At 41.1% G+C, this 26,464-nt stretch overlaps 1 protein-coding gene and 1 long non-coding RNA gene across 5 annotated transcripts in view; one reads left to right on the plus strand and one right to left on the minus strand.

The window, feature by feature from the left end:
• The window catches only part of MKLN1 (muskelin 1), a 372,917-nt gene that overhangs the window by 256,483 nt on the left and 89,970 nt on the right, over window positions 1–26,464 (minus strand). The window lies entirely within an intron of this gene.
• The window catches only part of LOC113604158 (uncharacterized), a 42,916-nt gene continuing 38,715 nt past the window's right edge, over window positions 22,264–26,464 (plus strand). For 2 of the 4 annotated variants that reach the window (XR_008296634.1, XR_008296636.1), the window contains exons 1-2: window positions 22,264–22,540; window positions 23,222–23,373. This is a non-coding gene — a long non-coding RNA (uncharacterized LOC113604158). The other 2 variants (XR_008296635.1, XR_008296637.1) reach the window with 2 other exon arrangements.

Genomic DNA, 26,464 nt, shown 5'->3' on the forward strand with positions numbered 1-26,464 from the left:
AGTTTATTTATTTATTTTGAGAGCGACAAAGAAGAGAGAGTGCTCAGGGGAGGGGCAGAAAGAGAGGTAAAGACAGAATCCCAAGCAGTCTCTGAGCTGTAGCATGGAGCCTGACGCAGGGCTGGATCTCACAAACTGTGAGATCATGACCTAAGCTGAAATCAAGAGTAGGACACTTAACTGACTGAGCCACTCAGGTGCCCCCTTTTAGTACAATGTCAAATAAAAATGGCAAGAGCACTTTTCTCTTGTTCTTGATCTTAAGGGGAAAGCATTTAGTCTTTCACTGATGTTAGCTGTGGATTTCTTGTAGATGCCTTTATCAGGCTAAGAAAGTTCTCTTCTGTTCCAGTTTTATTGATTTTTTATCATTGATGGATACTGATTTTGTCAGTGCTTTTTTTTCCCATCTATTAGAACAGTCATATGGTTTTTGTGTTTTATTCTGTTGATACGGTATATTACATTAACTGATTTTAGGATATAAAACCAACTTTGCATTCCTGGGATAATTCCCATCTGATGATTGTGTATAGTCTGTTTTCTTCAATTTTTATTTATTTATTTTTTGTTTTTGTTTTCTTCAATTTTTTAAAAAAAATTTAATATTTATTCATTTTTGAGAGACAGAGAGAGACAGAGAGTGAGCAGGGAGGGGCAGAGAGAGAGGGAGACACAATCTGAAGCAGACTCCAGGCTCTGAGCTGTCAGCACAGAGCCCGATGCAGGGCTCGAACCAATGGACCGTGAGATCATGACCTGAGCTGAAGTTGGATGTTTAACTGACCGAGCCACCCAGGCGCCCCTGTTTTCTTCAATTTTAAAAAATTTTAGTAAAATACACACAACATAAAATTTACTATCTTAAACATTTTAAAGTATACAGTTCAGTGGTATTAAATATACTCATAATGTTGTGCAACCACCACCAGCATACATTTCCATAACTCCACTCATCTTGCAAAACTTAAAGTCTATATCCATTAAACAATAGCTCCCCATTTCTTCTTTCCCCCGTTCCCTGGCAACTGGCTTTCTACCTTTTGTCTCTATGATTTTCACTATTTTAGGAACCTCATATAAGTGAAATTAATATTTATCTTTTTGTGACTGGTTTATTTCACTTAGCATCATATCCTCAAGGTTTATCTATGTTGTAGCATGTTACAGAATTTCCTTCCTTTTTAAAGCCAAGTATTCCATTGTATGTATATACCACATTTTACTTCTCCATTCTTCCATTGATGAACACTAGAGTTTCTTCCATGTTTTAGCTATTGTGAATAATGCCATTGTAAACATGGGTGTGCGAATATCTTTGAGACTCTACTTTCAATTCTTTGGGGTATATATCCAGAAGAGGAATTGCTGGATCATATGATAATTCTATTTTTAACTTTTTGAGGAACTACCATACTGTTTTCCATAGCATCTGGACCATTTTACATTCCCACCAATAGTGCAGAAAGGTTTCAGTTTCTCTACATCCTCACCAACACTTGTTTTCTGTTTATTTGTTTGTTTTTGAGAATAGCCATCCTACTGGGTATAGCATGGTATACCATAATAGTTTTGATTTGCATTTCCCTAATTACTAGCAATGTTGAACATCTTTTCATGTGCTTGTTGGCCATTTGTGTATCTTCTTTGGAGAAATGTCTAGTCATTTGTCCATTTTTGAATTGGTTTTGTTTTTTGTTTTTGTTTTATTGAGTTTCAGGAATTCTCTCTATATTCTGGATATTAATCCATTATCAGATACATCATTTGCAAATATATTCTGTGTGTTGTCTTGTTACTCTGTTGAATATGCCATCTCACTGTCTGCCCTCTATTGTTTCCGGTGAGAAGTCAGCTGTTATTCTTATCTGGGTTCTGTATATGAGGAGTTGTTTTTTCTTTGCTAATTTCAAGATTTTCTTTCTTTCTCTTTCGACATTTTACTATGCTGTGTCTAAATGTGGATCTCTTTGTGTTTATTCTACTTAGAGTTAGTTGAGTTTCTTGGATATGTAGATTAATGTTTTTCATCAAATTTCAGAATTTTCAGCCGTTATTTCTTCAAATAATTTTTTCTGCTCTGCTTTCTCTCTCCTCTCCTTCTGGTAGTCCCATTATGCATATGTTGATATGCTTAATGGTATCCCATATTTCTCTGAAGTTCTGTTCATATTTCTTCATTCTCCTTTCTCCGTGTTCTTATATGTATTTATGTATCTATCTTCAGATTTGCTGATTCTTTCTTCTACCAGTTCAGTTGTACTATTGAGTGCCTCTAGTGAATTTTTCTTTCCTGTTCTTGCACTTTTCAAGTTTAGAAAATCCATTATGTTCTTTTTAAAAAAAATAATTTATATCTCTTTATTATCTTATGAGATATTGTCATCATACCTTCTTTTGCTTTCTTAAGCATGGTTTCCTGGGGCACCTGGGTGGCTCAGCCAGTTAAACGTCCAACTAAAGCTCAGGTCATGATCTCACTGTTTGTGGGTTTGAGCCCTGTGTCAGGCTCTGACAGCTCAGAGACTGGAGCCTGCTTCAGATTCTGTGTCTCTCTCTCTCTCTGCCCCTCCTCTGCTCATGGTCTGTTTCTCTCTGTCTCTCAAAAATTAATAAACATTAATATATATATATATACATACATATGTATATATATATATATATTTTTTTTTTTTAAAGCATGGTTTCCTTTAGTTCTTTGAATATACTTACAATAGCTGCTGTGAAGTCTTTGTCTGCTAAGTTGGATATCTGGGCCCTCTCACAGGGAATTTCTATTGACTGTTTTTTTCCTCTTGTGTATGGGTCACAGCACACTTTCCTGTTTCATTGCATGTCTCATAATTTTTTTTGTTGTTGTTGAAAACTGGATATCTTATTTTAAGTGAGCTCTAGCCCCAAGGTGGGGCTTGAACTCATGACCCTGAAATCAAGAGTCACATGCTCTACCAACTGATCCAGCCAAGTGTCCTGAAAAATGGACATTTTAGATAATATATTGTAGCAACTCTGGATACTGATCCCTTCAACTTTATTGTTTATTTTCGAGCTAATGAGCTTACCATTGTAGTTTGCTTTTTTTATTTCTTTAGTGACTTAGCTAGATTGTTTTAGTGAAGTCTATTTCCCTGCAATGCGGAAACTCTGCTGTTTCTCTTCAGAAAGTACACCCTTGGTCATATATGTGCATAGTGGTCCTGGGATGACAGTGATTTTTTTTTTCTTTTCAACGTTTTTTTTTTTTTTTTTTTTATTTTTGGGACAGAGAGAGACAGAGCATGAACGGGGGAGGGGCAGAGAGAGAGGGAGACACAGAATCGGAAACAGGCTCCAGGCTCTGAGCCATCAGCCCAGAGCCCGACGCGGGGCTCGAACTCACGGACCGCGAGATCGTGACCTGGCTGAAGTCGGACGCTTAACCGACTGCGCCACCCAGGCGCCCCTGATGACAGTGATTTTAATACAGCTCTCTTTGACTCATCTCTCTGTTAAGTTGTCTGTCTCTGTCTGTATGATCCCTAGCTGTTAGGCTCCATTAGTTGTTAGCTAATCACTGCGTTGTTTTCAATATGCCCCAAGGCATAAATTGCTCCACAGTCTGATCCAATTAAATTTAAGGCCCTCTGCAGAGGTAGTTTTTGAGGCCAGTCTTTGAGACTTCTTCAGACCCCAAGAGAGCTCTTTTTAGCTGTCTTTCTCCCTGTTTCTCTCTGGTAAGCTAGCTGGCTTATGGTCTAACTTTTGCTGCTCTCAGAGCTATTGGCTCCCTCTTCATTGCTTCGCACCAAATTCTCCATTGTTTTCCAGAACTCCCTTTGGCTTGAACTTCCCGATACTCTATTCCAAACAAAGCCAGTTCACTTATGGAGAGCTTCAAGCTCTCTGTTCTTATCACCTACATCTTCCCCTGGGCAAAACCTGGGAGACTAGGTTCTTGAACTAGGGGCAGAGACAGTAACCCACTTCTCTTGGAGCAATACCCTTGCTTTACAAGCAGAGTAGGGGTGGTGGCCTCTGGTCTTCTTGACTCTTATCTCCCTTTGTAGAACAACAACTTAAATGGTTGGTTTAATAAAGATTGGTTTTTGAAAATTATGGTTGTTTTGTTCAGGAGTGGGTCTATGGAGCTCCTCACACCATCATTCTGGAAATTGTCCCCTAATAGGATCTTAAGAGCAGTAAACATTTTCTTGACTGCCAACATCTTTCTGAACTTCTGTTTAAGATTTAAGTTCTGATGGAAAATAAGTAGAATATTAGAAGACTAAATTGGAGGTGAATTTGGAGATAAAGATACTGATAGATCACCCCTGGGGGAGGGGTAAGAAAACTTTATAGAGAAGCTCTGAGAACCATCACCCCTGTGCATTCTAAGCACAGAATACCAGCAGATACTGATCAAAATAAACCACTAAACCCAGTATCAGGAAACAAAGATTCTAATTCTTAGCTCTCTTCTGGCTTTTCTGGGTGATCCTGAATAAGCCAGTCAACTTCTTCTGAGCTCCAGTTTCCAGGAATAGTATATTTTGTTAAAGGATTTGTCTCACTGCTCGTCCCCCAAATAGGTTATGTGGTTGATATTGTGCTTATGGTGAAGTGACTTTCACTAAATCTTTCCCATTCCTTTTCCCTTCTGCTGTCTCCTGTGATTGACATCATGCATCTGGGAAGTATCTGTCTGGGCTTTGAGAATTATCACTGCTTTGGATCTGTGAACTTTCCACTGAGCTTTGGCCTATAAGCACCATTTTCTAAACACTTTGAACTTGTTGTATGAGGAAACAAAGTCACAAAGGCTTGTCCCTTCCCTCATTGAATGTTTTGATTTATGAAAGAAAAGGGAATGGGACACTTGCAATTTCCAGCTCTTACTGCCTGGTTATAATCTACCATTCCAAGCCAGAATTATATCTCATCCTCCACAGGCACTATTGTTTCTGGTTATTTATTTATTTATTTATTATTATTTAAAACTTTTTAAATGTTTAATTAATTAATTTTTAATGTTTGTTTATTTTTGAGAGAGAGAGAGGCACAGAGTGTGAGCAGGGGAGGGGCAGAGAGAGAGGGAGACACAGAATTCCAAGCAGGCACCAGGCTCTGAGCTGTCAGCACAGAGCTCTAACTGGGGCTTGAACCCACAGACTATGAGATCATGACCTAAGCCGAAGTCAGATGCTTAACTGACTGAGTCACACAGGCACCCCTATTTTACATTTTTTAATATTTATTTATTTTTGAGAGAGAGCACAGGTGGGGAGCGCAGAGAGAGAGGGGGACAGAGGATCCCAAGTGAGCACTGTGCTGACAACAGAGAGCCTGATGCAGGGCTCAAACCTGCAAACCATGAGATCACGACCGGAGCTAAAGTCGGATGCTTAACCGACTGAGCCACCCAGGCGCCCCTTGTTTCTGGTTATTTAAAATGAAGTTGATTCCTAGACAATTTGTCTCACAATTATGCCCAACTATCTTTGGAACTAAGTTTGCCTCCAGTGGAATCTTTCCAAAAGCCTGTGGCCCTGACTTAATTTTTACTGACTTCTTAATAAGCACTGCCACAAACGATTTGAATACTTTGGAAATCAAGATTAAAAAGTCCCATCAGTCATTAAGATGGTTAAAATCTGTTTCCCTCCAGAGATTAGGTTTAACAAGTTTACCCACAGGACAAGAACTCTGGCCAAAAAACCCAATTGCTCTGAATTGAGAGCGACTGACCGAACCAAGATCAGCCTAGTTGTCTTTATCCTCCCCGGTAGGCAGAGGCTTTGCAGTACAATGAAGTTGTTTAAAACTTTGAGGGCCAATAGACAATTACTGCTTAATGGTTTTGAAAAGAGATATCATGACAGTTACACAAGATTATGAATGTAATTAATGCCACCAAACTGTACATTTAAAAATGGTCAAAATGCTAAACTTCATGCTATGTATATTTTACCACCAAAAAAAAAAAAAAAAAAAAAAGCCACCTGGGGCCCCAGTGTTGCTGGTTCTCTGTCCCGAATGTTCTTCCAATTGCTTAATAATAGCATTGAATCTGAGGCTTTGCCAGCACCTGAGTTTCCCAAAGAGCTCCAAAGGTTGCTTAAGTATTACTGCCATCAGCATGGCAAAGAGAAAAAAAATTAACTTCCCATATTTTGTGCCTTTTTCTCCAGAGATTTGGAAATAATATGAATCTACTTAGAATCCAGGGATGGAGAAGGGCTTAAGATGGGTGTATGTACATTTGGCATTAGCCTGAGTTGGCATCCACTTCCTTGTGCCCTCATTAAGTGGTACCTGAAATAACTAGCAGGATCATTAAGTGGCTTACCCTAATCCTTCTAAATTGTTAGACTTAATCTAGAATTATGAGGATACAACTCCAATTAACTGTCAATAGTTTTTGAACATCCTTTTCTATTGACTATGTCTTTTTCCTGTTTATCTGTTAGCCTGCCACAGCCTTGTGACCCAAGGCTTGGAATGGATCAGGCCTCCTACTCACTCCCTCCTGCGCACACCACATCTCCATGGTAACAGCTTGTCGGGCCCTGCTTGGTGCAGGTTCTGAAGACCTCTCATTTGCAGTCTCAGTCCTGCACAGATTCAGTCTTAATAAGCCAGGCTTCTAAGTAGGAGCTTGTGTTAGGAGCACCATCTCTCTAACTGGTAGGGTCTGAAATTGTCCTTAAGCCTCCTTTGGGGTACACCTGAGGAGTCCCCAGTGCCACTGAGTTGTCCTGACCTTCCACCACTGCTACTCAGGCCAGTGGCAGGGTTTCTGCTTCAACCTGAACTCATCGCCTCCTTCCAGCAAGTTCTCCTCCTGTCATCTTCCTCCATTCATGAAGCTGAGAGACATTCAGAGCATTTCAGGCCCTACCTGTGACTGATCCCCAATGTCAGTTGGTACTGTTGCTTTGTATCTTTCCAACTCATCTTTCTCTGCATTCCTCTTACCTTTACAATGGTTCAGGCCCACGTTGTTTCCTTCTTCAATTACTGCAAGACCCTCCAACCCAGTCCTCCTACTTCCATGTTTGCTTTCCTTGCATCCAATTCCCACATTCCAACCAATGAGAAAACGTCCTAAAAAAGCAGACCTGACACGTCCTTCCCCCACAGAGAGTCAGCATTTCCCATTGCCCTCAGGGTGGATTTCAGACTTACTTGTATGACACACAGGATTACACCTTTATAATGTGGCTCTTGCTCACCTCTCCAGGATCATCTCTTGCCCCCTCCCCTGCATTATTCTTACCTCAGCCACACCAAAACACTTTACTCCTCCAATGACCCACTGTTCTCTCTTGCCTTTGTGATTTCACTGCTGTCTCCCCCACCTGGGGTGTCCTTCCTCCTTCCTTCTGTATAAGCCTTTTGTACATTGTTGGGAAAGTTTTCCCAGCTCTCAAATCTTAAGTGCCTGTTCTAAGTTCTCCTAGAGCTCCTGTGTTTATTCCCCTTCTGCCATTCTGCTGAACTGTCAACTCCACAAGGGTAGAGTGTGCCAACCTCTAGCTCAGTGCCTACAATATTCATTCAAATGTCTGTTGTGTAAGTGAAAGAACGAAGAATAAGCCTTTGGAATAAAAATATCACCACGTGCTGATTATAAGTACATCCTTTTCCAGAGTCTTCTGTTGTTGGGCACCATTCATCCACCAGATTGGACCAGATAGGAATTTGCTACACCACCAGGATGTTGCAATTTGGACTGCTGGCCACTGTCCTTAGGGACACTTCTACAAATGGGTCAGTTGCCCCAGCTCAGCTCTGGCTAGTCCTGGTTGCCTCCTTTTTGTTGGTCACTAGGGAGCTCCCTGCTGGCCTCGTGGCTGAACCCGTGTGGCTTCTGTCAGCAGCTGGAGAGCCGTTCCTAAGAGCTGAGGTAGTGAGTCAACCCTCCTTTCATTGCCCAGGGAAGATTCCTTTTTCCCTGGTTATGCAATGTCACCCAGGCTGTATTTTCCTTACTGGAATCCAAGATTTGGAATCATGGTAAGAGGAGAAAAAGGCAGATAATCTCAGGAATAGATATGCTCTGTCATGTTTCTCAGGAGAATTTGGTGGGAAGGGAGGGTAGGGGCCAGGGCAGGATGAGGAAATTGGTAAGGGACCTGTGTTCATAGATAAAGGAGGAGTTGAATGGATATGGACATGGATACTCTTCCCCAGAGAGTTCAATGGGTTATCTGGGAAAGAAGCCAGAAAAAGAGAGACCTCTCACCAGATCTGGGTGCCCACCCATGTGGGTACATAGTATTAAAGAGCATTCAGCCCTCAGCAGTGTTCCATTCACTTATTCCTAAATCAACACATTCTCTCATATTCCAGAAATTAGAAACCAGCCAACTTTTTGCCATGGACCTGGATAAGATGCAAAAATAATGGATTTTGTCTCAAACTGAGTTCCCTTGCTACCAGGCTTACAGAGATAGGGAGGAATAAGGACTTTGGGAAGAAGAGGTAGCAAAGCAAAGGCACAATTTCATTTTCTCCTCTGCAGTAAGAAAGCAAAAGATCCATTAGATGAGAAAATGTATGTGAAAGCACTTAGCACAGTGCTTGGCAAATAGATGGGATTCAATAATATTGACTTTTTTTGTTTTATCTGTGCTCAGTGTAAGGACCCATAAGGCAGTCTAGTGTGTAGGAAGAATAACCGGGGAGCCATTTGGAGTAAGGGAGTGTTCTCTACCTGGATGATAGTTAAAATTTTGCTGTTAGATGGGAATGCAAGCTGGTGCAGCCACTCTGGAAAACAGTACAGAGGTTCCTCAAAAAACTAAAAATGGAACTACCCTACAACCCAGCAATTGCACTACTAGGCATTTATCCACAGGATACAGGTATGCTGTTTCGAAGGGACACATGCACCCCCATGTTTATAGCAGCACTATCAACAATAGCCAAAGTATGGAAAGAGCCCAAATGTCCATTGATGGATGAATGGATAAAGAAGAAGTGGTATATATATACAATGGAGTATTACTCGGCAATCAAAAAGAAGGAAATCTTGCCATTTGCAACTACGTGGATAGAACTGGAGGGGATTATGCTAAGTGAAATTGGTCAGAGAAAAACAAAAATCATTGACTTCATTCATATGAGGACTTTAAGACACAGAACAGATGAACACAAGGGAAGGGAAGCAAAAATAACATAAAACCAGGGAGGGGGACAAAACAGAAGAGACTCATAAATATGGAGAACAAACTGAGGGTTACTGGAGGGGTTGTGGGAGAGGGGATGGGCTAAATGGGTAAAGGGCACTAAGGAATCTACTCCTGAAATCATTGTTGCACTATATGCTAACTAATTTGGATGTAAATTAAAAAAAATAAAACATAAAACAAGTTGAAAAATTTTGCCATTAGAGTTTCTTTCCTTTGACTCTATTAAAAAGCAAATACCAATTGGAGAAAAAACACATTGTTTTTAGACATTTCATTTTTACTATTGATGGTTGATTTTATATATAATAAGTATATATGTATATAAAGTATAATGTATAATGTATTTATGTATAATAAGTATATATGTATACATATATAAATATATGTATATATTATATACATATTTCTTTTTTACAGCCAGTAGTGGAGAGAACATAAATGTCATAGATGAGGAACAAGTACAAATTTTCTATTTCTCAAAGCTAGACAAAAACCTACCAGTCTGAACTGGATTACTCTTATCGCTTCTGCTGTTTAAATTTTTTTTTTAAAGGTATTTACTTTTGAGAGAGAGAGAGTGAGTGGGGGGGGCAGAGAGAGAGGGAGACATAATCTGAAGCAAGCTCCAGGCTCCGCGCTGTCAGCACAGAGCCCGATGTGGGGCTTGAACTCACGGACTGTGAGATCATGTCCTGAGCCGAAGTCAGACACTTAACCAACTGAGCCACCCAGGCGCCCCTATAACTTCTACTATTTAAATAAATAACTTTAGGGGCATGTAGCTGGCTCAGTCAGTAGAGCATGTGATTCTTGATCTTGGGTCATGAGTTTGAGCCCCACATTGGGCATGGAGCCTACTTCAAAAAGTAAAATAAAATCTTTAAATAAATTTAACATTTACAAGTTTCTTATAGAGAGGAGACAGTAATGTAGAAACCAAGGAACAACCAGGTTATTTGCCTTAATACTGAGGCACTTTCTTAATCGGACATGTGAGGTATGGCAGAAGGTCTTATCTATTGACAACTTAGAAAGTGATAGCTGAGGCCAAAGGAAACCAGAAATCACTGCCACTTTTATGCATTTAAAGTGCTTAATAGGCAGCTTCTAATTCTACTTCATGTATTTTAATACTACCCAAACCTAGAACAGCACACATAGTACTTGTAAGTGCTCAGTAAATGTTTAAAACCAAACTAAAAACCAAAATAAAGCAAAACCAAACTGGTATTTGTTGACACATGTCAGCTATGTCCCACACTAGGTTCAATAAAACTATCAAGTTCATGCAAGCCCTGAAAACAAAGTGCCCACATTCTGTATTTGTGGGGACTATCCCACATGTACTTTCTTTTTACTCTCAACAGTTTCCTGAGATATGTATTAATACTAGCCTAGAGTTCAAGGTTCCTAATTCCAAAATTAATAGACAAAAGTAAAAGACTAAGAAAACAAAATAAAAACAGAAAAACAAGCAACTTTTTTTGGGGGGGGGGAGAGATTCCCCTTTATTTTAATAAAGAACAATTAGAACTCAATAATTAAAAGACAGAAAATTTGACAAAGGATCCAAACAAACAAATCCTAAAAGGAGATCTCTGTAACAATCAAAGAAAGGCTCTGCCTAAAATCTGAGTTCAGAGCTGTCTGCTAAATGGCCTGGACCAGACCTCATAGCCAAGGCTGAAGATAAATGGGCCCTTTTCCATGCCCTAATCCCAAATCTAATCTTGCAACTTTAACACCCTCCACCGGGAGTGAAGACATCAGAAAGCCAAGAGCCCTGGAAAGAAAAGGTCAGCACTGTCTGGGCTTCATGGATAAACACAGCTGCGGAGGAGGAATGCACAGGGCAGCCTTCCAGAGCCTGTGGACCCCCTGATATTCCTTGCAGAGGGAATCAAGCTTTGTCTGGCCTGTGCAGAGCCTCTAGAGTCTAGCTACTCAAAGTATGGTTCGTGAGCATCTTCAAGAAGCTTACAGAAATGCAGAGCCTTTAGCGCCCACTCCAGGCTTCTTGAACCAGAACCTGCATTTTAGTAAGCTTCCCAGGTGATGTTGATGTGCATGCACAGTGGAGCTTGAGAAACACTGCCCTTGGGGACCTGGCTCAGGGTTTCCTCATTGTGGGTGCTCAGTAAATGTCTGCTGATTGAATGAAAGACTGGACAGGGTATCTCTGGGGTCCCCTTCTAAAGTAAATCATCTGACTTACTGAAAACTTGTCACTCTTCATGCTGAGTAAAGCATTAACCATTTTACAAAGGGCTTTAAGTAAGATTAATGAATTAATAACAGTATTTTGGTATTGATATTTTCTACAGTGGATTTAGAGTTTCTTATTAATAATACCATTTCACTAGGCTTCTTTATATGCCCAGGAGGCACCAACGAGGCACAAATCTTTCTCTATTGCCCTTTCTGGAATTACTGAGAATGTAAAATCAAATGAGTAAAAACGAGAATAACAAATCTGAAAATGCTGGAGAAAAGGGTGCCCACCAATGCAGGACATTGCTGTTTTACTTGACTTTCGGAGAATGTAGTCCATAAGCTTTCACCTTGTACCACATGGGTCTCTGTATGTGGAGGGGGTGATGGTGAAGAGGGAAAGAAGAGAAAGAAGAGACCAAGGATTAAGGACCCCTGTGCTGTCCTATGAGCAGAATCACCAAATCTGGCCATTAAGGTGCTTCTGAAGCACCTGTTCACCATTATCATTGTCATTACCATCACCATCACTTTTAATTCTACTTGCTGTCTGCCAATGTCTTTACTGAGAAGACCGCCTTAGTAGTGACCCAAACCTTAATGTCAAGGTTGGTCATCGACCTTAGGCTGCCAGGAAACCAGTTAAAAGAAGGAGACAAGAGGGATCCATGGGATGGAGAAGCATTCTGAGTTCCGCTAATGAGTGAGGTGACTCACGTCTGACTCAGACAAGAGAAGCCGAGCCTGGGAGATGGGAGGCGGTGCAGGGCAGACCTCAAAGGAGCTCTGCTGAAATGTTCAAATGGGAGCTGGGCTGCCAGGGACGTGGTGTTATTTAGAGAACTGCCTGTAGCTCTGGCATTGGAAGGAAGAGTGGATCCTGAAAACAGAAGGAGAAAATTGCACCTGAAGCCAGAAACCAAGTTGTGAATCTTCTGTGCTTTGACAAACATGTAAATTCTCTAGTGACACTGACCTGCTCTTTGGGAAATCTCAGAATATGAACTCAATAGGAATTCATTGTCATCAGGTCCCTGGGGAGTAGAGGTAAATTAGAAAAACCTCTGTTTTTCTAATGCTCTCAATTAGAAAAATAAGCCTCCTTTGACTTTATTATTATTATTTGTAATGTTTTCATTCATTTTTGAGAGACAGAGCAACAGACTCTGAAGCAGGCTGCAGCCTCTGGCTGTCAGCACAGAGTGCGACGCGGGGCTTGAACCCGTGAACCATCAGATCATGACCTGAGACAAAGTTGGACGCTTAACCAACTGAACCACCCAGGCACCCCCACTTACTTTAGTATTTTACTTTTGGAGAACATTGTGATGCAACCTGTGCTCATGGGTAGATTTTTTAAAAATCTGAACATGTGACTAAGGCACCTTCTCTCTTATTAATGTCTAATTGAGGTTCTGAGTTTGAAGACCCTAAGGTCATATATTATTATGAAGGTTGGTAACTGCACTGTCTTATGTGAATTGTATTGAAATGATATGCACACAAGTGACATAGGATCTGTATGTAGATCCCCTGAAGAGCATGCATTTGTGAGATGGCTGGCTGTAGGTATGACTATCTGGGTGACACAGTTTGTCTCCATGTGCTAAGTAACCCACACAGATATTAACCCTACAACCTCAGCCTCATTAAGATGATGCATACCAACTAAGCTCTCTAAAAATAATTTTGGTTAATTACATATTTATATGTGATTTGATGACTATGGTCACAAATGCAGTTCACCAGAATGGCACCAAGGCAGTGGAAGAGACAGGGGTTCTTTGGCATTTTGCCCACCTGTGAACTTTCAAGGAGATGAAAATTAAATTGCTCCAAAAGCAAAAGTATTTCAACTTTGCCTGCCCCCAGCAGATGGCAACAACAATTGGGACACCACTGTTTTAGCATTGGTCAACTAGTTTTCTGTCATCAGCAGGTTTGCTCTATTTAATTTGGGGTGCTTGGCAACATTATTCACCTCAGTATGTCTAATAATCGCAAAAGCAATGAGAACGTTGAATGTGCTATTGAGGAGAGGTTTAGGATTTTGAAGAAAATAAAAGATAGTCACAAATTGAATGTGGTAAGAAAAATCACCAGTGTTGCATGTGGGTAAGAGATGGATCATTAGTTAATAGAGGTGATTCAGAAAGACAAAGAGATTAAAAACATGAAAAAAACCTGGCAGGGTCTATGCAATGAACAGTAATCAATAAGAAATGAGGAAAGGTAATTCAAGAAATGGAAGTAATCTGGAGTGTGAGATTAGAGAACTGTATTCAACTTTAGTGCCTATACAGTTGACTGTTGAACAATGCAGGGTTAAGGGTGCAGCCCCCCCCCCACACACTAAACAAATCTGTGTATAACTTTGACTTCCCCAAAACGTAACTACTAATAGCCTACTGTTGACTGGAAGCCTTACTGATAACATATGCAGTCAATTAACACATATTTTGTATGTTTTACATATTATATACTGTATTCTTACAAATAAAATAAGCTAAAGAAAGGAAAATGTTATTAAGAAAATCAGAAGGGGAGGGACGCCTGAGTGGCTCAGTCAGTTAAGCATCCGACTCTTTTTTTTTTTTTAATTTTTTTAATGTTTATTTTTGAGACAGAGGGAGACAGAGCATGAATGGGGGAGGGTCACAGAGAGGGAGACACAGAATCAGAAGCAGGCTCCAGGCTCCAAGCTCCAAGCTGTCAGCACAGAGCCTGACGTGGGGCTTGAACTCGCGGACTATGAGATCATGACCTGAGCTGAAGTCAGATGCTTAACCGACTGAGCCACCCAGGCGCCCCAAGCATCCGACTCTTGAGTTTGGTTCAGGTCATGATCTCACAGTTCATGAGTTCAAGCCTTACACTGGACTCTGCACTGAAGCCTGCTTGGGATTCTCTCTCTCCCTCTCCCTCTGCTCCCCCTCCCCGCCCCCGCTTGTGTGCATGCTCTCTCTCTCTCTCTCTCTCAAAAACAAAAAAAAACAAAAAAAAAAGAAAGAAAAAGAAAATCATAAGAGAAAATACATTTACAGCACTATATTATATTTATCAAAAAAATCTGCTTTATGTAAGTGGTTCAAAGCCATTATTTAAGGGTCAACTATAATCCAAATATTAATTCAGGTAAGGCCTGAAAATATGTACAACACTTTTTAAAAAATTAATTAATTTATTTTGAGGCTCTGTGCTGTCAGCCTGATGCAGGGCTTGATCCTATGAACCAAGAGATCATAACATGAGCCAAAATCGAGCCAGATGCATACCAAACTGAGCCACCTTGGTGCACCTGTCATAAGCATTTAAAAGCCAGGTGATGTAAAAGTCCTCATTCTGAAACCTTTGCTGAACACCAGTAATAGTTCCATAGATTCAATATCTGTTAGATCAACACAACATTAAATTCCCTGTGGAAGCTGCTGAAGAGTTCTTTATCATACTTGGTGCAGCCTACCAAGGGCTGCCTTGACCATTTCTCAATGTATATGAACTGGTCTGTTTTGGATAAAGAAGCCCAGTAGAATGGATATCAGCAAGGAGAGGAGAATGCTACCTAGGTTTGAAGCTTTGAAGGACCATGGAACTCCCTTTTGGTGGAAATGTGTCTTTCTAAGTTTAAGTCACTCTTAGCCATTGTTGTCTTACTAATGGTCTTTCACAATTCACCTGTTTGTAAGGTGCAAAAAATGTGTATATATGTGTCTCTGTATTTTTTTCTCAATCATGCTTTTTTATTTCACACGGGGTTGTAGGATTTTCCTTTAGCCTTTAGTTAATTCTTTAATATGATTTCCTATGGCAGCTTGATATTCCATTTCCTTATTATGTCATTTGATCCACCCTTTGCTGAACTAATAAGAATGCTGATATTTATATAACTTGGCATAAATTATTATGCTTTTCTGAACACTTCACTGGGATAAATTAGCAGAATAAAGTTAATGGCTCATAATGTTATGAACATCTTTAGAGTTTTAATATATTTCCAAATTTGCCTTCAGAAAGGTTTGGCCATCTGATAACTCTTCCAGAAATTTATCAGTGTTCCTCTTTCCATGTACTTTTGTCAGTACTAGATACTATTTTATCCCCACTCATTTTTGAGGGTATTTTAAAATGTTTTATTTATTTGGTTGTTATCAAGACCTCTTTCTATGATTTTAATGCATGTCTTTTATGAATTTTTCCATTGAAATATTTGCCTTTTAATTATTGACTTGTAATAGGTCTTTGTATATGAAGGAAGCATACCTCTCCCCTCAATTTTTTATTAGTCTTTTAACTTTATTTATAGTGGCCACCTTTGTTTTTCATCTCTAAAGATAATACCAGTCACAATTAATTCACATGGCCAATGAGGAGACCAAATATGAAATTATTTGTGAAAATGCTATAAAACATAAAGGATTTTTATCATATACTTCTAGGGTTGATGCTACCCAGAAATTGAGATTATTTATTGGCCTACAAGTCTAAAATGAATTTGTAGGTAATTAAACTTCTATTCTCGGCTCTGACAGTACCTTACAAAACAAGAAATTAATTTAAATCTTTTGTACCATAGTTATTAAGAACGTTATAAAAAATAAACAATGATGTCAGATATAAAAGTGCTCTGAGACTTTTCGATGGTTCTACATAAAACCAAGTTGTTGCATTATTATTCTTTTACTTTCTTTTCAAAAATCTAATTAATCCAGTATAGGTGCATTATAACAGGAAAGGCACTATATTGATCACTACTGTTACTTTAGGCTCATCAGTTATGCCCTGCTCACCTTCCCAGATAGTCCTTTCCTCAAGCCTTTCTTTACTTGAAAACAAAAAGAGATCCATCAGTGAAAAACTCTTCTCCAATAAAAAGAAATGGTTTCTTTCTTTCTTTCTTTCTTTCTTTCTTTCTTTCTTTCTTTCTTTTTAAGCAGGCTCCATGCCCACCGTGGGGCTGGAACTCACAACTCTGAGATCAAGTCACATGCTCCACTGACTGAGCCAGACAGGTGCCCAGAAGTGTTTTTCTTAATTGCATAGTTTTATAATTAACTAAGTAATATTAGTAACAATATTTATTATTTTTTTATTTTTATTTTTTTTAGTAACAATATTTAAAGGCATGCGTGGACAAGTCTTGCTCCCAGTGATAAATCCATCCTCCCTCTGGCCCCACCCTCCTCCCTATGGCTTCTTTGTATTCTTCCAGTGTTTCTTCATATGTATGCAAGCAGGTACAAATAAATATTATCACTATAATTCCTCTTTTCATTCACAAAAGTAGCATACTATAAACATTGTTCTCTACTTTGCTTTTTTAAACTAAACAATATATCTTCAACAGAAGACCTTCAATAGGAAGATATTTAATGTAAACAAGAGACATGATGACATTGGCATTAAACAAGAACGTTTTAAAATTCCTGTGTCAGTTCTGTCACCGTAATTATAGAAGCTTAGAGCTGGATACTGTGGTAAAAGCTTTGCTGGGTCAGTCATCAAACCTGTTCCTCTTTTTCTTCAGCACAGGACTGCATTTGAAGCTTCCCTTGCTGTTGGGTGTGACCATATGACTGGATAGAAAAAATGTGAGCAGAGCTTATGTGCACCACTTCTAGGTCCAGCCTATAAGGATCTCTCCGCGCAATCCTCTATGTTCTTTCCCTGTCAGCAGGATGTCAACACCTACAGTAACCTCATAAGCCACATGCTGAAGATGGCAGAATTACAAGATGGAAGGGCCTGGTTCCTTGAACAACACTTGGAAGAGAGCCACAGAATCCGAAGCAGGCTCCAGGCTCTGAACTGTCAGCACAGAGCCTGATGCGGGGCTCGAACTCACGGACAGCAAGATCATGACCTGAGCCGAAGTCGGATGCTCAACCAACCGAGCCACCCAGGTGCCCCTACACCATAATTTATTATATGACCTTAGACAAATCATTTCACTTCTTCTCTAGGACTAATTTCTCATGAGAAAAGTGAGGTGGTTGGAGCAGATGATTTCTGAGTTATTTATCCCCCTGCCCATCTTAATACTCTTTGGGTCTAAAATAGGAAGTTCTGAGAGCTCACATAGTATGTACCTTTTTTAAAAACTATTTTTAATGTTTATTTATTTTTGGGAGAGACAGAGATAGAGTGATAGTGGGGGAGGGGCAGAGACAGAGGGAGACCCAGACTCCAAAGCAGGCTCTAGTCTCTGAGCTGTCAGCACAGAGCCCAACGCAGGGCTCGAACTCACGCACTGTGAGATCATGACCTGAGCTGAAGTTGGATGCTTAACCAACTGAGCCACCTGGGCGCCCCTGTATGTACCTTTTTATGTAGAATCCTTCACCTATAGCAGTATGAAAGTATAAATTTGCCTGGAAACATTAAACTCATCGAACAACATGAAACCGTACAGGTAATTTTTCTCAGCTTCCATTCACAGATATGTGGACAACATGTGGGAAGTTGTATCTATACAACTAAGGCCAACGACCTATGCCAAACTATAGTAGTCAAGGAGGGAAAAAAAAAAAACACAGGCAAAAAAAAAAGAAGAAGAAGAAAATAAAACAAGCAGTGAGAGCATGAGGGGAATCAGGGTGTGGTTTTCTCTGAAGGAATACTCCATCCATCACTTTGTTAACTCAAGGGACAATGACCATGAAAAAGAGGATACACATTTCACTCAGCAGAAAGCCTGGTTTGATATTTTGTCAATTTCCTCATCTCATTTCACACATCATCCAAACGTGCCAAAACCCAAAACAAAACAAAACAAAAAACCACTCAACCACTCAATGGGCAAATAAATGTATGTGCTACGGGCGGAAATCAAACCATGTCTCCATAACCCTTGCCCTTGGTTAGTTTCTTATAAAGCAGACATCTTCCGTGATTTTAGCTGATTAATTCCTCCTGGTATTTCTGCAGGACTGTCCTCCATCCATGCCACAGAGGCTGGATCCACTTTCCAGGCTAGACTGAGATTCTACGCATTATTATTTGACCTCTTTTGAAAAACTCATTGCCAGCTTTATAACCCGATCTGGGCACACCCCCCATTGGGGCCTGCATTTCCTGTGGATGATGCGTTGGTTTCCTAGGTGACAGTGGGAAGGAATAGACCTGTTAGCTCGTGGCTTCTGACTCACTCTCTGCAATGGACGTCACAGAATCGTGGCTGAACGAGTGGATGCTGAGAAAAACATGTGCTCCAGGGAGCAGCGGGGCACTAATGGTTAAAACCATCCCATTGTACCAGCTCTCTCTCCCACTAAGCAAGCCAACAGACTGACATAATATCAGGTCTGAAAAAAAAAGCAACAGATTTGGAACCTCTCTGAACTCCCAGTCGTATAGAAGTGCACAGTGGAGTCCTAGTTACAACACCAGTATTTTGTTCCTTTCCTTGTTTAGAATTTCCTTTTTTTTCTGGAGTGTGAAAGTACCAGGATTCTCTAATGAAATGTCAGATGGAGGCTGAAGAGCAGGAAGTAGAGACAAACCAAAAACTCACCAAAAGCCTGTTTACTAAGATGACAGCTCTTTTTTTTTAAATTTATTTTTGAAAGAGAGAGAGAGAGAGAGAAGGGGGGAAGAGAGAGATGGAGCGTGAGCGGGGGAGGGGCAGAAAGAGAGGGAGACACAGAATCCAAAGCAGGTTCCAGGCTCTGAGCTGTCAGCACAGAGCTCGATGCAGGGCTCATACTCATGAGTCACAAGATCATGACTGAAGCCAAAGTCGGACACCTGACTGAGCCACCTAGGAGCTCCAAAGGTGACAGCTTCTTTTGATCTTTCACATTTGCTCCCTGAGAGGAGAAGGTTAACTCACAGTGGGCTAACCAATTATCAGAGTCCAGGATGAAAAATACATTCTGTTGTGAAATTAATCTTCAGAAAAGCTGGATTTCATGAAGCCTAGACACACACACACACACACACACACACACACACACACACACAGTGAAGGGGGTGGAGAGAGAGAGATTAACTTTCTAGCTACCTCTTTTTCTATCAGCTGAACCCAGCAATGTACAAGTCAGGGAAGACTGCCTGGAATAAAACACACGGAAGAGTTCCTTTGTCCTTTAAATCTGAACTACTAAAGACTGAATGGATTCTTTAGATTCTTGAATTCCTTAAATGACCAACAAACCTAAAGGTTCTCTACTGGAGATAATGCATCTTGTTTTCCATGGAGCCTTAAGGGATGCTTTAAATAGCATCAGCAAGCATCCGAATGAATTAGACAGCAAATGTAGGTTAGCTTTATTTAGACAGATAAAGACAAGCAGAGAAAGTTGTCTGGTTCAAGGGCAGTGCAGCCTGACATGACAGCATTTCTCAGAGGAGGGGAAATTGCTTTGGGAGAGAGAGGTATTTTGGGCAAAGAGCAAAGTTCCTTGGATCACCAGGGGAAGCAATGCTAAGTTCTTCAGTACAGAGGAGCAGGAATTAAGAGTGGCCTGCCACTCATTGAAGGAAAGATCTATAGATTTAAAATGTAAAACAGAACTCAGCATCCCTAAGTTCACATATGCATCCTCTTTTCTCTCTCGCATTCCTTGGGAGCACCATCAGAAAGGACACACTTCCCAGAACATGAGCTACGGCAGGGAGTTTATCAGACTCCTCTGGAATGGGACTCGGCATCCCCAGCAAGTTCTGCTTCAGGAAGTATGTCCAGATGGAGGGCCCCTGGAGATGGGGGAGCCCAGAAAGCAGGGAAACTGGCAAATACAAGGGCATCCACTCATTAGACAAAAATGTAGGTGTCTGGAAAAAAGGTGCAGTGCATGAATTTGGTTTACTTTTTTCTCCTTTTCCCCCCCATCCCTTGAATTACTTTCTGAAAACAAACTTCTTATAAAAGCAGTGGGTCTAGAAAAATGTGTACAACTTTCTGGTTTCATTTGTTTTTACTGTGTTTACGGTTTCTTGTCTAACTTTTTGCTAACTTTTCTCCTCAGCGGGCCAAAGTCAAGTGATATTTGATGTCAGCTTGTAGCCCTATCAGTAATTTGTTTTAAAAATAAAAAACAATTTCAATCCATTATGATGTTCCAAATGTAGCACTGAATTTAGACTTGTAAAAATATCTTCAGAAAAATCTAAAAATTTAGATTTGCATAGATTTCCATTTCCTCCAAATCTAATTTTTATATGTTTCCTTTTTTAAGGGTCTCGTAACTTCTGAAAATTATACATCTTTAAATGTCGCCGAGGCAGGTATAGCAGAGGGAAATACTATGCTATAACCCTGTCGTGAAGCAGAATTTAAGCTTCATTGTGAATTAGGCATGTATTCCACTTTCTTTGTACTTACCATTTAATAATTCACTTCCTTCTTCCCTCCCTCCCTTCCTCCCCTCCTTCGTTCCTTCCACAGTTATTTACTGAGAGCCTACCCTACACAAACAGTGAGCATCAGACTTACTTGCTCCCCTTCTCCATTACTGGGGGATTCTCTCCCTAATCATTGCCTCTCCCCTCTGTCTACCCCAAGCCCATTCACTACTTACCTGGTAAACTAGCATATGGACTAATAATGTATTCAATTGGGAACTACTGTTTTGCACTTTACCAAAGCACACAAAACTTCTCTCATTCACTGCCCCAAACTCATTATACTTTTAGCCATTTGTAAAACTGGCAAATCAGTTAATCAATTTAATTCTAAGAAGGAGGTGGAAAGCCAATTCCTGTGACTATATTTGTAAAGTAGTAGAGTCAAAAGACTCATATGAGACCCAGTACCATGCTTATCCCAGTGTTATACTAACTTTTTTTTTTTAATGTTCATTTATTTTTGAGAGAGAGACAGAGTGAGCAGGGGAGGAGCAGAGAAAGAGGGAGACGCAGAATTGGAAGCAGATGCCAGGCTCTGAGCTGTCAGCACGGAGCCTGACATGGGGCTTGAACTCATGAACTGTGAGATCATGACCCGAGCCAAAGTCGGACGCTTAACCCACTGAGCCACCCAGGTGCCCCAAATGTTATACTAACTTTTAGTAAAACCCCCTCACCTAAAGTCTTCATTTTTGTAGTTACAAGAATGTGATCAAAAGGGAGACTAGTCTTTTATTCCTTTTTGGGAAAGACACTAACATTTCTATATGAAGTGAAATGAAAAAACTTAACATCCCTGAGGGGCGCCTGGCTAGCTCATTTGAGAGGAAGTGACTCTTTTGTTTTTTAACCTGTTTTTTCTTTTTTCTTTTCTTTTCTTTTCTTTTCTTTTCTGAATATAATTTATTGTCAAATTGGCTTACATACAACACCCAATAAGAGAAAGTGACTCTTGATCTCAGGGTCCTGAGTTTGAGCCCCATGTTGGGGGTAGAGATTACTTAAAAAGAAAAGAAGGAAAGAAAGAAAGAAAAGGAAAGAAAGAAAGAAGAAAAAGAAAGAAAGAAAGAAAGAAAGAAAGGAAGAAAGAAAGAGAGAAAGAAAAGAAAGAAAGACAACAAAACTTAACATCCTTGGGATCTATATTTCTTGCTCTGACATCTGCAATCACTTCACTATTATTAGAGTATCTTTATTAAACTTTCCCAATTTGTGCTAATAACGAGACTTTTAAAGTGTTCTTCAATAAGTCAATCTCAGAACTCACTTTTAGTATTTTTTAAGTGCTGGAGGGAAAAAAAAAACCTTGAATATGGAGGTAGAAGACAAAGTTATAATCGCTAATCCAAATAAATAAAATACGATGTACATAACTTTAAAAAAATCATAACAATCTTTTGTTTGTGTTTTCCGGCGTTCTCCATGTTTGCTACACTACTATTTCAGTAATCTTAATAATTCTCTGAAGAAGACAATGCTTTCATAGTGTTCGACTAGATAGACTGAGAGTCACACATTTTATTTTTGTTTTGTGACATTTGTGGCTCTTCAGCGTGACACTTGCATTCTTCCTCCTCTGATGCAACTTCCTTCTCTGTTTCACTCTGTTTGGGTCGAGGTTGTTTCAACCTCCCCCCTTCTCTGTGTAGTCTTTCAGCTGGACCAGGAGAGCCCGAGCTGTCGCTTTGTTTTCTGAACATCCACTTCTGTTTCCTGTGGCAACACCTGCTGATAAATACGTAGCTGGCTACCCAAACGGACACTGCCCGCACCCCCCAGGCGCTCTCCTCCGCAGGCCCGCGCAGACCCAGGTATGCGCGCACATGCGTGCTCAGCTCCTCCACCCTCCCCCAGGGAGCTCAGAGGACTCCAGCTGTTTTCCGGCCCTGGCAGCAGAAGCGGCTGCAGAGCCTTTAATGTTCCTTCTCTGGAACCAGCGCTGATCGTGCTGCTGCTGCTGCTGCTGCTGCTGCTGCTGCTGCCAGAGAAGGATTTAAGTCACCTGGACTGAGGAGAAGACCGCGGAACTGTGTAAAGACGGTGGAGCCAGATACTTCAGGCTATTTGAAGCCATCAGAGGGGAAGGAACCAGACTTGGGGTTCCTCCACCCGAAGCGTGTTGCCCGCATTGTTGACAACCACGTACTGATATTTCAAGACTCAGCTCAAGCATAATAATCTCTTTCTGAAGCTTTTCCTGATAGGCTGCCTGGCCCTTCTATACCTTTAACATTGTTATTTCATTTAGGTGCTTATCTCCCCTCCCCCCCCCCCCCCCACGTTAGATCCAAACTTTTAAAGGCGTACACCTTGCCTGATTCATCTTAGTATCTTAGTGTCTTAGCATCTTGGCACATAACAGGTGCTCAATAAATGTTGGATGGATGAATGGAATTCACTGCTCCCCTCCCATGGGTGAAAGTAGCAATTGACTTTTGGTGGAGGGGGACAGAGAATAGTGTCCTAACAGGTGTCTTTTCTCCTCTTTGAAGTTAACATTGGAAATGAAGAGCCCACTGTGATGGTGTGAGGATGCCCCCCCCCCCCCCGCCCCCAAACATGTGAAAATAACTCAGCAAAAAACAGAGCAGCTGCCTGGTCATCTTCCCTATCACTGGGATTTCTTCAGGTAACCAATAAATAGGTAAGTCCGATCCTGCTTGCCAGGTAAGCCTTTGAAAAACTCACAAGCGGGAGTGAGAGGAAACTGTTGTATCAAGGAAGATTGTATTAGCAACAGGAAAATGTGGCGCGTATCTATTAAATTGACTGATGCAATTCATATCCCAGAGTAAGATGTTTCAACATTTAAAATGTTTTAGCATCAAGGGATGGTAAGGATAAGACAGACTGTGTTACGTTCATAACTTGCATTATCTCATTTTCATTCTCCCAAAAACCCATAAAGAGACCTTACTGTCTTCATCTTACAAATGAAGACAATGAGGCTTGGAAAGGAAGCCATCTTGGTACTAATACTCAACCGAGCTTAGATTCGAACTCAAATCTGTCTGGCCCCAGAGTCTTTTCTTCATTCCTCTTGGGTCCTCTCAAGAGCTGTTTTAACAATATCGACATCAAGTTTTCAGAGAGGTTGAAAAATAAAGATTGAATATATATATATATATATATATATATATATATTTATATATTTATTTTGAGAGAGCATGAGTTGGGGAGGGGAAGAATGAGAAGGAGAGAGAGAATCCTAAGCAGGCTCTGCATTGCCAGTGACAAGCCCAATGTGGGGCTCAAACCCACGAACCATGAGATTATGACCTGAGCTGAAACCAAGAGTCAGATGCTTAACCCACTGAGCTACCCAGGCTCCCCAAAGATTGAATATTTTTGTACACTGACAATGAGCCACCTACAAGGCAGGGCAGTAAGGGAGGTTGCAATGGACTGTTCTCTACTCAAGGAGCTACGTAGCTGGTGTAGGAAGCTGGTACCCAATATAGGCTGAACATTAGATGATGAAATAAGGGCTGCTGTGAAGGGGACAGTCAGAACTGAGGGAAGGAGTGATTGGCTTGGTTGTGCAAGGAGAGCAGGGAAAGTTCACAGAACACCGGAAGGTGTCATTTTGAAAAGACTCTGAGGAGGTGGGGGGAAGGCACAGCAGGTTTGGGGACACTGCAGAGTGAGGGAACATGTTACAGGAGCTGGGTGGAAAGTTCAGGAAAGTTCAGGGAAAGTTCAGGGAAAGTCAGTGCATGGTTGGAATAGTGGAAGGTGAAGGTGGGTTGGAGCCAGGCCATGGAAGGCTCTGAATAGGAGCCTGAAACTGAAATGGGGAATTATTGAAGGTTTTTGAGTAGGGGGAAGGCAAGGTTCCAATCAAATCCTTGACAAAATCATCCAAAAGTATTGCTGAATTCATCCTGACACCAGATCACAAGTACACAAAGTACACAAAATTGAATATAGAAAATCAATATTCTTAACCAAGACTCAAAACAATGGCCTGCTTACTTCTGAAGAAACACACCAAATGAAGTGGATATATGCCTGAATCATTAGCTCAGACCCGAGCCGCCCTCTTTCTTCCACACGGGCCAAGAACAATCCCATTCTCATGATTCCTAAGACAACCTCATCAACTCGAAAACCTGGGGCAACACATACAATCCCCTCCTCCCTCCCCCCCCCCAAAAAAAATTCCAGCAAGGAAATGACAATTCCTTTCACTTCCTTTCTTTCTTCAGCGGCCAGCCAATGAAGATTGCTTCACCGTTCTCTCTCTGATACACCAGACACACATCCTAGAGTAGGAATTGGATCCTGATGGCTTAATTGAGTTAAAAAGAAAAGTGCAGATTATCTAAAAGCCTCTCAAAGGTTTCAGAGTGGCTCTCACATCTCAGAAAGCCCAGTGGTGGCTCTCAGTTCTTTGGTTAGGGCGGAGCTGAATGAATTTCGTAGCACAGAATTCAAAAGCACTGGAAGTCAGCAGTTCTGAAGGACTGCAGAAAGGGCTTGTTTACACTTTTCTCTCGGGCTGAAACCCATCTATTTAAACTTTAACCAGAGACAATTATAAAACCATGGTTAGCCAGGGATCGCAGGCTGCACAAGACGGGAGACAGATGCCAACAGTCTGGCATTGGAGGAGGGAAGGTTGAGAATATTTTGAGGGAAGGGATCAAAGAAGAAGTACAAAGGTTTTGGAAACAGGTGTCACCTAGGTTGGTTTTCATGGGAACAGGGAGGGAAGGGGGAAGGAGTGGGTGGGAGAAGACAGGCAGGGTGGGCACGGAAGACCCACAGCTTCTGATGGTATAGGCGGGACTGGGGCTGTCACTGTTCCACCAGTTCAAAAGTGCCACCCGGGCAGAGCCAGCTGCTTTAGCTCCACTGTTTACACCTTTTTTTTTTTTTCCCTCTTGGATTCCCTCCCCTCAGGGAGTCAGTGCCTCTGATAGAGGCACCCAGCCCACCAGGACACAGGCTCGCTTCCCCAAGGCCAAGCCTCCTCTTCAATTCAGGTTTTCCTGGCAAAGACCTACTCTGGAGCTGACAAGCAGTCCAGTGATGTCAGAGGAAATACCCCACTTGACAAAGGACTGTGCTCCAATTGCCAATAAACTGAACTCCCTCACATGCCCTGTTCTGGGTCCTAGGATCTGGAGAATCCTAAGAACACACTCAAAGAGAGATAGTTGTTGCTGCAAAGTAAATGTTTTTATTCTGGATTTGAGGATGTCCGTGGACCTGATATTGACATGAGGGCCAGTTTTAGGTGCATATACAAATGTGGGGAGACCTATGGGACATCAGCCCCCCCAGATCTCTGTGTAAAGGAGTCTGACATTCCACCCTTAGATACTCAATCTTTTTTTTTTAACTTTTTGGTTTTGAGTATTCCTATTAAGATACAAATGCAATATGTAGAGGAGAGCCCCTGCCTCAGATGTTACCAGCTAATTTGTTAATAGGGATTCATTTTCTAGCCAGGTCCAGTCAGATTAGAACTAGGGCTCAATAGGAGGAAGATTCAGGACACACATTTTGGAGATGGAGAATGGGCAGAGGCCCTGGATCTATGGGTGGGAAGCTCGTAGTAGTCATGGAAGAGGCCAGAGACAAGTCTCTGTGCAACAACGAGACCCAGTCCTTCAACATAGGTCAGAGTTCATGAGGACAGCAGAAAGCCAAACTCATGCTAACTTCCTGTGAAGCTTCCTTCTCTGCGAATCCAGCTTTTACCAGGGAAAGCCATTTGGGGCACAGCC

This window comes from Acinonyx jubatus, chromosome A2, assembly GCF_027475565.1.
Source record: "Acinonyx jubatus isolate Ajub_Pintada_27869175 chromosome A2, VMU_Ajub_asm_v1.0, whole genome shotgun sequence".
NCBI classification, from domain to species: domain Eukaryota; kingdom Metazoa; phylum Chordata; class Mammalia; order Carnivora; family Felidae; genus Acinonyx; species Acinonyx jubatus.